The following is a 12,987-nucleotide window of genomic DNA, read 5'->3' as shown; positions in this document are numbered from 1 at the left end:
CGCAATTTTGAAATAAATTTAGCTAGCTAGTTTTAATTAAACAGTTCACATATTTGATTCTATGTAAAAACAAAAGGTTGAACACAACCCGAATTCTGATATTACATAGGACATTGATGTACACTCTTGTTACAGTTAAATATTAATCTTCACACATTTCATATCACTGAAATGTTTAGTTATAGAGAAATGTTTATGTATGACTTTCTTGTTTATGCTAATATGTTCATTTAATTAAATTATAAGTTCAAATGAAACCGATGTGTTCTACGTACAGGGTTTATTGTCAATACGATATAAACATAGTTATATCATGCACGGGCCAGGTTTTTGCTCGTGATGCGATGTATTCTGCTGATGACAGTGTATTCGCGAGTTATTGCTTGCCTGCAGTAGTACATCGCATCACGAGCGACAAACCGTAACGTTATAACATACAACTGAATACTGTATATTAGTTTGACATCTTGTTTGCGAAAGGAATAGAACCATCCTACGAAATATGTATTTTTTTAAAGTTACGGTACTACAAGTCCTGACATCGATACTAAACATACATATGTACTGTAACCTTTGTAGTGAACATTAAATTTACAAGCTTCACAAGTAAAAACGTTTAACGCATGCGTGATTGGTTAATGACTTTTGTAATACGCTATTCTATTTTCACCAGTAACCCATACATGATTACACTGCCACGTTCCTTGGTGAACCATTCTATTTCCTGGTTGTTGAACTTCGGATCAATTTTCTTTTTAGCGCCGATAGTTTGTGGTCCAACTTTGTAGCTTTTTGGATTAATAGCCACTTGAAAAACAACTTTCACTTTGTGAGATTTTGTAGTCAATTCATCTCTGAAACTAAAAGACAAAAATGGACACAATGCACCTGCATTTAATTTGATGGAGTAAACGGTGCTATAGTAACAAATGGAATGTTTAATTAATAGGGCAACATTACATTGCCCCTTCAGATAATTGATTCCAAAAATTGCGGTAACTAAATGGATATGCAATATGTTAAGAACATTTATGTGATAAACAAGTAAAGATTCTTCCACAAAGCTTCAGTATCATTATAAATGTAAGGTAATATATATATATAATTTTCTCTTTATACCTTGATCGTTGACCGTGGCGTCAATCTTCAAGGTCATATGATTATTTGCTAAATAACAGATTGTGTTTTGTATCAGGAGACTCAGTTAAAGTGTTTGTACCCTTGTTCAAAGTCACGACCTTGCTAGTGTACGCAACAATGTGCTTCGAATTCCTTATATAATACGCAAACAAGTTGTACTTACTCGCTCGATTTTGCATAAACTTCACATCCAGAATATTTGATACTCGGGGAAAGGAAAACCTGCCTAGTATCAAAACCCTCTGGTGCTGTAATAGATGTAAAATGACCTGAAATTGGTCTGAGTTCTCTACCACCCACTACGACATCACCTACAGATGATAAAATAGAGATATGAGAGAGAGAGAGAGAGAGAGAGAGAGAGAGAGAGAGAGAGAGAGAGAGAGAGAGAGAGAGAGAGAGAGAGAGAGAGAGAGAGAGGGGGGGGGGCGGAGGGGGAGGGAGAGAGAGGGGAAAACTACTCATCCATCCAATAGATACAAATGATGGTAAGGAGACCGACTGCACTATAATATAAGATCCCTCTGTAAAGAAGTATATGACCAGTGAACATGTACGCCATTTTGAATGAGCTTTGAAGAAAATAAAAGAAGTTTACTTCATCTCACGGAGAAGTTTAACAGGAGAGTGAATCACTGAGTTTGGAAAACATATCAGACTATGTCTGTGTCAGCAGAAGGCGTTGAAGTAGTTGACAGAAGATGCGATGGATAAAGGAAATCCTCCCCTCTGATGAACAGGAAGGAGGGGTTCGACTCAGTCATGCATGGGACAATTTATTCACCACACTGGCATCTAGCTAGTGGTGAACAGTAATCATCGTCAGTTTGTCCAGTGTAGAGGAAGGCAACAGTCACGTAAATGTAGACATAAAAAAAGTTACTTGATTGTGTATCATCAAACACCATAGTATACTCTAATGATTTAAGTAGTAAGATTTGACAGTTGTGTCATGGGTCTGTGATTTTTCATTTAAAAAAAAAATCAGAATTTACAAACCTGGCATACATAACTCGCCACTCTTCAGAATAGATTCGACGGCATTTTTCTTTGTTCCATGAAATGCGACGTGCCAATCATCAAAAACACTTTGAGCCGTGGCCTTTGGTGGCACTCTACAGTTAAAGAAAAAGTGGTGAATGAGAGAAATTAATGAGACATTTCAATCATGTACATGTACAAATCTCACGTAAGGTTTATATCACACAGTCGTCTGTACTACAGTAACCCCTCATCGCACAGTCTTGTGTAAGACTTTCAGTACTGAACCGACGATTTTGAACCAAATAATTACTTCGAATGTTGGCAAGGGATATCCCAACAGTTTTACTAGGCTTGTCACTTTTTACGTACGTTATACAATATTAAAGGCTAAGTTAGATGGTGGAAAGTGGAGTTATTTTTCGTGGTTTTGCGACTAGGCTAGCAACTACTCGGAAGACCGAGTGTATACATGGAACAATTATTAACTGCTTGACGAGTCCCTATCCCGCCATGTTGCAAATACGAGGACATGTGTTAAAGGGTTCATTTCAAACTCTTCTTGCGGCAGTAACTTGGTAGAAAACGTATAATTATGAAAAATGATTTAAAGGCAATCAAATGAGAGAAAACTTGTGCGCGCACGTATCGATGACAAAACCCAATTCAATTCGAAGTTCCTTGATTTTCCTGACGTCTATATTTGTGTTCACGTTGGGAATAAAATGACATTCAATGAAGACCAAAATTCACAGACATAGGAGTACAAGTAGTAAACGGTAATCACATGGCGGTAAATATCAGTTAAGGTGTGTCTAGGCACAAAATGCTAAAGCTATGCCCTTACCGACGGTGTTCAGGATTAAAGTATGACCAGGTACCCCTTTGTAAATCTAACTACCCCATCCTCACCCCTCTATTCCCTCGGCATTCCCATCTGTAATTACTCCAGAGGCTTCATTAATGCTAAATGAAAACACTTGAATGTGTTTGGAAAAAAACGATACATACTTTAAACCAAAACGACACCATCCTATTGGTATTCCATAATCTTTAGGTGGGTCGCCACGAGAATAGTATGGTCTGTCTCCGCGATATTCATGACAACGTTTACAATAACATATGTCGTGCTCGGTATCGAAATAATCGGCTGGAATTGACGAATCATGATATATTAGTGACATCCTTATCTTTCAGTGTTATATAGACAGACAGACAGACAGACAGACAGACAGACAGACAGACAGACAGACAGACAGACAGACAGACAGACAGACAGACACAACCACACACGAAGGCAAGCACTCACTCATTCTCACACACAGACACACACACACATACACACACACACCCACGAAAACAAAACCTTCAACTGAGTTCCCTTAAAGTAGCCATATTTACCAGATAGCTTGAGCGATTTCTTAAATCTCCCACAGAGATCTTTGTACGAACAGCGTGGTTTTTCGGCAGGAAATACCATTCCACTGTCTAAATATGGAAATGAAAGAAAAGTAACAAGTAAATCAATCATTGGTATGTGTCTTCTTTATAATGAGAAAAAAATGTACAACTTAGTTTCCCTGTGTAAAAGAAATTATCGTATACGTATATAGAAAACACCCTTGACACACCCTCTCCTGCCCAAGATCGTACTCTACTATATATATAAGGCATGGTTGCTGAATAAACAGCCGTTTTGTTTCATTTTCAACTTCTGGAAGGGAAGATTAATTGTTTTGGATTGTTGGTTCATGTACAATTGGATAGAGATTGCAATGTGAATATTTTATTCCTATGCGCTTAGAAAGGCTGCAATGGATTGTATGCTCCCCGGCCAGCTGGAGTTAACGCTGAGGAGGTATAAAGGGTCAGTTTTATCGTTATAGATCTGTCTCAGGGGTATAAGTGCTTTAAATTTGAGCACAGCGCTATGTAGACGTCAACATTATTATCATAGTGTGTGTGTGTGTGCGCGTGTGTGTGTGCGTCCGTCCGTCTGTCTGTCTATATTTGTCTGTCCCTCTATGTTATCGTTCCTTAAACCAGATTTAAGCTGAATAGGACAGTCTTAGTTCGCCTGAAAGACCCAGGCGTTCCTTCCGCTTACATAAAGCGCCCTCTCACGCCTATCATAATTAGAACACAGGGGCTTGCAGTTGGCCATATTTGTTTACACATTTTTGGGGGTTTTGTTTAATGTTTACTTCCTCATTTTTACAAGAATTTTTTTTGTTTATTGGTTACTTTAAAAAAAATATATTTTCCTAACAAGGTGCCATGTAATAAAGTAATGATCTGAAAAGCTGGCGTTGTGGGTTTTTTTCTAAATCAATTTTAACTTTTTTTTGCTGGTTTTAATAAACCAGCTTTACTGACTACCTTCTTAGTTATTCATGAGTTAGTTTTACTGGGTGCCCTTAACCAGTGAGTGACCTTCATCGTCCCCACTTGAGAATATATAAATACATTAATTTGCCAAACTATATGTAATTAAAGCTTGCCTAACTACAGTGGTTGCAATTGAATTTTGTAAATGTTTTGTTAAGTACAATTAAATAACTTACTGGTAATATCGTACACCATGAACAGAATCGTATCACCTGTGCATAAACCACAGGGGCTTGGAATTTGCCACATTTGTTTATAAATAACTGTTTTCTATTTATTGTTTATTTCTTTCTTTACAGAATTGTTTTATTGTTTACCAATTTTAGCTTGTTCTTTTGTTGGTTTCAATAAACCAGCTTTACTATGACTACAATTTATTAATATATACAATTATAGTTTGTTCGACTAAGCGCCCCTAACCAGTAACCACTGGCCCTTCCTTGGCCCCACTCGCTGTGATGAGTGCGAAGGAAGGGTCACCCTGTTGATTTGTGGGTCTGCGCCTGTTGAGTACCTCTACAAAATCAGCTCCAAATGTCAGTGGACTTACTACTTTTTTTTCTGTGTTTTTTGTAACTTTTCTGGCTATTTATTGGGTTAATCGTATTGGACATCCCTTCTTATATGTAAGAGCACCCACTTGAAGAAGTGAAATTTACACAATAAAATATAAACGGTTAGAATAAACGCATAATTCAAATCCAGTGGAAATGAATAAAATGTCGCTTTATAAGATCAACTTGCATTATTCAAACATACGAATGTATATCGTTCAATTAGCTAGACGAACTAACAATAGTAGCTGTTATAACAAACGGCCTGGAACAATGACATGTTCAACATAAAGTCGATGACGATTCTTTATTTTTTCGTATGGAAGATGTGTACCGAATTTTATTTGAATTGTGGAATCTATTGAGGAAACGATGGCACGGACAGACAGACAGACAGACAGACAGACAGACAGACAGACAGACACACATACAGGCAGACAGACGGACGGACGGACGGACGCACGCAGACACACGTATATATTGCGATTACATATATACACGTAGATAGATAGATAGATAGATAGATAGATAGATAGATAGATAGATAGATAGATAGATAGATAGATAGATAGATATTAGAAATTAATTCCGTTTATCATGAATTTACCACATAATGTAACACGTTCAGCCTGTCCATAGATATCCACTACTCCATAAACTGTACGACTTGGTAGGCTAACCGTAGTGTCCAGGTGCTTGTCATTAAAATAGAAGTGCACTGAATCGTCACGTTTTTCAATTCCGCAAGTGTCTCCGACCTTGAATTGAATAGACAACAAGTATAAAGCCAAGGTTATATTATGTGCTATCTTCCTAATTAGCAAGCAATTGGTCTCCATACAGGACACGACCCAAACAAACAAATATATTTCCACATTTGTACTTTAGGAGAGATTGAAAATATTGATATTAAAGCCGTGCACGGCGTTTGCATTGTGCATTATTGTTCTGCGCATGATGCACTTGATAGAAACTAAATAATCACCAGGTGTTCATTTGTTTCAAGGAAAGGTTTTTCCCACATATAGCTGGAAAACATGGAATTTATTTAAAACATATGTATTTATGAATATTATTCATTATCATAAGTTTGTAGAAAATGTGGGACCTTTTTTTTCTTTTAACAGTTGATTGAGCCAGTGTATACTCTATCACATGCAAAGTTTCGTTTCGTTTCTATGGTTACTATGAAAGTGGCGGACCTCGTCCATTTAAAGTAAAGTGTGTCATAAATTCGTAGCTCAAGTGCAAAAAAGTTAGTCAACAGTTACCGGGCGTGCAGTTACCTTGCACTCGTCGAGATCAACACCAAGTTGAGCTACAGTTTTACCATTTTCCAGTAAACGATCCCCAGACCACATCCAAGTGATGCCCTCCGTACAAATTGACATGGTTCCAGGGAAATTCAGTTTCTCTGGTAAATTCGTTGTAAAACCAATCTCTAGATTACCTGGCCATTTTTCTACTTTAGAGTCTAAGCGAACTTCGAGGCGTACTTTGTTCTTCAGTGGTTGTTGTGTTAATACAACCCCGTCGCTGACTGTCGTCGTGGAACTACAAGACGTAAAGCATATACGTTCTCAGTATACCATTGTAAGCGGCAATCGTACGCGTTGGAGTAGCCTATACATTTGTAATCGATATCAATACAACCAAAGAGGAACAAACTGTATTTTTCTGTACTCCGATATTAAAATCGGATTTACCAATTTTATACCTCTCCCTTATAGAGAGGTCTAGCAGTAAATAGTTGATTTTTGTGAATTCAAATGAATTTAACTTTCGCCTCTAAGCACATAAAAGGTACAACCAGCCTTGCCCTTTCCACTTTGATACAATTATTTCTCTAAAAATTGCAACATGTAGGTTTTCTTTTGCTTAAAACGTCAAACGTTTTCACGTTCCATGTAATTTATATTTCTTGCTTGCTTGCTTGCTATAAACATATATGTATGTTTACAATCATAAATATGCGCTTTAATGAAAGCCAGCGCAACAGCCATTTGTCAAACTTACTCTGATCTCAATGCAGATTTCTTGCCGGATATAAAATTGACGTTGTCGCCACAGTTTGAATGGAAGCGATAGCCGCTGTCACTTGATTGCACTACACATGAAAAGATACGGTGAATTTATCAGAAAATATTCAGACAATTGACAGATTTGAAATATCAAAGAGAAAAATGAAATATTATGTTGCCCCTAGATTACCACATTGTGTAATCAGTCGTAACCATCTTCTTTCTTTGTCTTATTACACAAACACTTGTCTGGCATGAAGTCCAGTGAGGGCCATCTCCCTCATGGGTTCATCAGTGTTAATGTAGGAGGTAACCAGAGTACCTGGGGAAAATCTGCGTTGTTCGGCAAGTAAACTGTACGACACTCTTCCTACAGTGTGATAAATGTAATCAAATTTAATCAAACCCTGAATAGGTACGGTTCGAACCGCAACCGTGGTGGTAGGAGGCAAGTGGTTTAACCACGCGGCCACAGAAAACCTTGCTCAAACTAACATATGTATACCCTACCTTTTGGTTCTTTTACACTCATCTTGGCATGATCCACGACAACTTCTAAGAGCGAAAAATTGAGAAGAAAATCACTCGATAAAAGTAACTGAAAATTGAAACAGAGAAAGAGAAAGGAAACATGAGCGAAATTCGTGAGAAACAGATCTAGGGAGTCGTGAAATAATTAACAAAATTACCAGTTGGATGAATGAATGTACTGAATATTATACACTATAGTGTCTGCATTGATGTTCGTTTGTTTGCAATTTATAACCCCAACCCATCCCCCACCCCCATCCCTATCTCCTAAATGAAAGTTCAAATAGCAGCTGACAATGGAGAACTACCACAGTCTAATAATACACATACATTATAATCAACTCTGTAATCAGAACTTATACTTCACTAATTAACTCATTTCAATTTGGTGGTTAGGTTTTGTAAATGTATTTGTTGCATACAAGACCTTTCTATGTCACCCCAAACTGTTTTTTTTTAATTTAGGTATATACATATGCTCGGTATATACACTTTGTAGTTCGACGTTGTCGAACTGTTGCTACTATACGGTATCCTCACCACTTCCGGGCACTGCCTTCTTGTTTAAATTTGTTGGACGCAAATGCAAGACAACACTCGACTCAGACATTGCTACAGCTATCGAGTGTGTTCCCGTACTGATTGACAGGTAGTAACCGTCAAGAAAATGGACCAAGGCCATAACGTCAAGCATAATTTAGTAGTTCTGGTGTCAAGAACTCCGCAGACTTAGTGACGGAAATATGTACAAGGACGATATCTGTCAAATATTTATTATTCGTTTACACGATTATTGATTTTAGATAACCGAACTAAATATAGAGTATGAGTTAATACAAAGGAGCAAACGGGAAGCAAGATAAAAATGATTTACGTTAGAGTTGATTTTATTACATTATATACAGCTAAAACGATGTTGGCTTGGTATTTCACTCATGGGACATTACAGCTAAAATCATGTTGGCTTGGTGTTTCATTCATGGGACATTACAGCTAAAATTATGTTGCCTTGGTGTTTCACTCATGGGACATTACAGCTAAACGATGTTGGCTTGGTGTTTCACTCATGGGACATTGCAGCTAAAATGATGTTGGCTTGGTGTTTCACCCATGGGACATTACATTTTTGACACAGAGATAGACATTTCAACTCTAGACTAACAATAACAGATAGAGACGCAATGAACACTGATAAGCATTGCTATTCTTTCACAGTGCAGTAAAAACAGGTTTCTAATGAAAACATTACACATGGACCTGGTGATGTTAATGCTGCAATTGTTTATTGTTAATCAACATTTAATCTTGACTACTTCTAAATATCCGCTGTGCATGGCACTTATGTAAGTGTTTAACTTGCACTAAGATGTGTCTGATGGTGTGTAATAAATGTCATGTTACATGAGAGAAACACTAAGTCTTCATCATTTTAGCTGTAGTTTAACAACATAAATAAGTCATTTTTAATATATTTTATTGCCATGTCAAACAGAGAGTTTCAACTAGTATATAATTATCGGTAAAACAGTTGTACGTACGATTATTATCATAACTTCTGATAACATTAAAAACATGCCAGTTTGAATTTCTTCGCAAGGTGCACTTATAGAATGAAATAATGTCATGGATGTTGCTCAGAATAGCTTGATTGACTATTTCAAAAGGTGCGATTTACATTTTAGTTTAAGAACAGCTGGTATGAAAGTTGAAATAATATGATTGCTGTTGGTATTTGTGTTATAAACACTTCGATTATAATGACCACAAAACAACAAAAGTGATATAATATCATATACTGAATTACGAAGTTCAATTCTCGTCATAAATGTTTGGTGTTTCAGAAATCGGGTCAAACAGGTACCTTACTTAACTGAACTTCACAACTACCCTACTTCTAAACTATATCTTTCTCTCGAGAACAGATTTGTAAAATATGCTCTCCCCTACTCATAAAAATAAGACAAACCTAAAAGCCCTAATACTTCTTGTAATTACTGAAAGCTCCCTTATATGTAACTTAATGATCACTGCCTAGTATATATCATACATGTCGGCACTAACGTCTGTATTGTTACTACACGAACAGTATAATTTACCTACCTTTACCCAACCTTTAACCTACCCATAACTCACTTGACCATCTCTGTTCGGGAGTAGAACAAGACGAAGTACTACTTTTGGCTGTCTACAGCCCACCACGGACAAAATCGCCGTGGGTAACACAAGTATCGTCTCATACACACCACATTAACATATGGCCATGGTCTGCTCAGTGTTTACACCGGGTGGAAAGAAAAGTCAATGTCACCATATATTGTCGCATCTGTCTCTTCTCACCAGATATGTTCGGTTGAAAGAAAGTATAACAGATAATGAGAAATACCTACGTTTACTCCGATCCACATAAGCGCTTTGGTTAATAACTATTACCGATGGTTAGGTAAATATTAACCACTGTTCCACTGATTTCAACGACAAGGCTGTATTCTCCGAACGAAGTTGGAAGGGGAATTCCCCTAGAGTTTACCGAAGACATGACGTCACATTTTTATTACCTTCCATAAGCGAAGTTAATGTTTTAGCTTTGTCTATGTCTTTGTATACATATACTTGTCTGTGTGTCTGTGTGTCCTAGTTTGTGTGTATGTACTATGTGTATGTCTATTCGAGGTGTCTAAAAATCTCATCAATTCTTGTGAAACTTACACAATTAATGACATCTTAAATACTATAATCTCCAAATTGCCAGTTTTTGTTTATGTGATCATGTATTAAAAATCAAGATTTTTTGAGAAATGATATGCAAATGGGGTGATTAATCTGCATGAACTTAGTTGAAAATATAATCAGGTCTTAGTATTACCACATACAATTGTTCCGTTCTCTGTGAACCGATAATATTTTAGCAAATAGTAACATTGACAGACATACACACATGTTGACAGAAAGGTAAGAACGCAAGCAGGCATACAAGACAAACATACATACAGACAGACAGACAGCCTGGCAGACAGACAGACAGACAGACAGACATACAGACAGACAGACAGACAGACAGACAGACAGACAGACAGACAGACAGAATAAATCAATAAGCATTCATTCAGAAGCTAGTAACCCTGCTTCACTTTCTTTAATATCAAGCCAAGTACGTGTCTTTTCTATTGTAGTCAATGTATAAACAAATTTGGCACCTTAAACCTAAAGCTGACTACAAGTATGGCAACTGAGATCATATTTAGCTCTTAATGTGACATAGACAGTGTTTTGTGACATCCATGTCTACTCATTGACCATTACTTACTTTGCACAGATTTATGTGTGTAATTTCTTAAAGCTCCCTTTCCTTTCTCATGATTTTTAAAACATATTTTTAAGTAGACATATCTTACACATGCAGACTCCTAAAATTTAGTTTGTTACATGCATTGTATCTATATTGTGCAACATTTGTAATAAATGATAATCAAGTAACGAAAGGTTCATTAATTCAATACTCAACATGGAAATATGTTCTGTATGGAAGAGCCTATTTTCTAGATATGTTCACTAGTTTTGAATAAACACCACTTGACGTCCCACATACTATGAATATGGAGAGAATATTTTGACAACCGGTTTACATGGCAACCATAATCTTGAGTAATGCTATAGTATGAGTATACCTATATTCAACTAACTGTATTGTCTATATATATTGTCATAATCATTACGAATTAATTAATTAATGTACATTGTTATTTACAGGCATAAATGGCGACAATTATGCTTACACTTTTAATTCATGCATTGCTTTTATCATCTCTAAAGATCTATTGCTTATGAAAGCCAATGTGTAACTCAATTATCAACTTAACATAGAAATACAGAAATATTTCATTTTTACTGACCGTCTTCGCTTACTATGTGATCATTTTTTGTATATTTACCAATAGTCACTTTGGCAAACTCATGCAAATATGTAATTTATTTGTGCATACTATATTGTTTGGTTTATAAATTACTGGGTAATTCAATATTTTCTACCAATTTCAGTTACTATGCTCGTTAAACATTATACGAATATTAATTTCATCACTTAGGGATATCCTTGGATACATATAATTTATTGACGAATTTTCGGCGAAAACTTGGAATTACCAAATATTATCCAGTTGGTTACAAAGGCAATCTTGGTATCCATCCGTTGTTGATGGTGTCATTAGATTAAGGACTTTGAGAAACATAGGTGTTCATGGACTTTACAGTGTGACACAGTTTGACCAATTACGACAACTGTCTTATTGGTCTAACTGTATCATATATATTAATATTACCACGGGGCAACAAAGTCTCTAATTCTGATCGCACATTTTGTGTATCAATACTACATACTTTGGATCAAATGAGTCAAAGTGCATATCATAACACTATAATGGTGACCATGGTAACTGAGAAAGAAATAATTAGAATACGTCGTTTGATTCAACATGGACATGTTGTCTGTACGCATTTTTTGTGTAGATATGATCATCACACACAGAGAGATTTTGCCTCTTGGTTGGGTAATTATATATATATATATATATATATATATATATATATATATATATATATATATATATATATATATATATATATATATATATATATATATATATACAAGCCTGTGCTTGTATTTCCAGTACAATATTATAACATCTTTAAAGGGATACTACTCCAGGAAATAAAGGTATTTTCATTAAGTTTGGATTATGGAGAGTTATTTCACATCACATAATTGTCGCTTGGTTGCCAAGAAACACCAAATTGAAACTCTTTTTCACCTTAATAATGTTCTTTCACCAATACACCATTAGTCTTAGCAGATATGACTAACCATATTTCCTTTTTATTCTAATTAACGACTTCTGAGGGCTTATTGTCTTCAGATAATAGTCGTAAATTTAGCGTCTTTTTTTGCTACATTTTTCCCATTTTGTCACCAACGTATACCAATTGAGCAAAGAAGGATGCTAAACTGTACCTGAAAAAATCGAAGTAAGAAAGCCTGAATAGGGTGGGGTTATGAGGGTACTTCATATTTTTTTTTAGAATATTGCAGGGGGTATATGAAGAAATGCTGTGATTTAAAACTTCGGTGGTACCCGAACAAGTTTTTATTGTATGATTGAACTTATTTAACATATGCGCTTTGTTAGGTTGATGTTTGCAACAAATCATATCATAGTTTTACTTTCCACTAATTACATGATTTACTCCCAGGGAAGGCATTCAGTTTTACATCTAGTGTTAATAGAGGTTTGAGGTTATTCTTAGTGTAGATTGATACCTGATTTTATATAACACATAATAAAACATTATTTTCATAACATAAAGGCTCCGGTGACTGA

Source organism: Glandiceps talaboti, chromosome 8 (assembly GCF_964340395.1).
Source record: "Glandiceps talaboti chromosome 8, keGlaTala1.1, whole genome shotgun sequence".
Lineage (NCBI taxonomy): Eukaryota > Metazoa > Hemichordata > Enteropneusta > Spengelidae > Glandiceps > Glandiceps talaboti.
The sequence above is the reverse complement of the archived record's forward strand: the minus strand, read 5'-3'. Positions refer to the sequence as shown.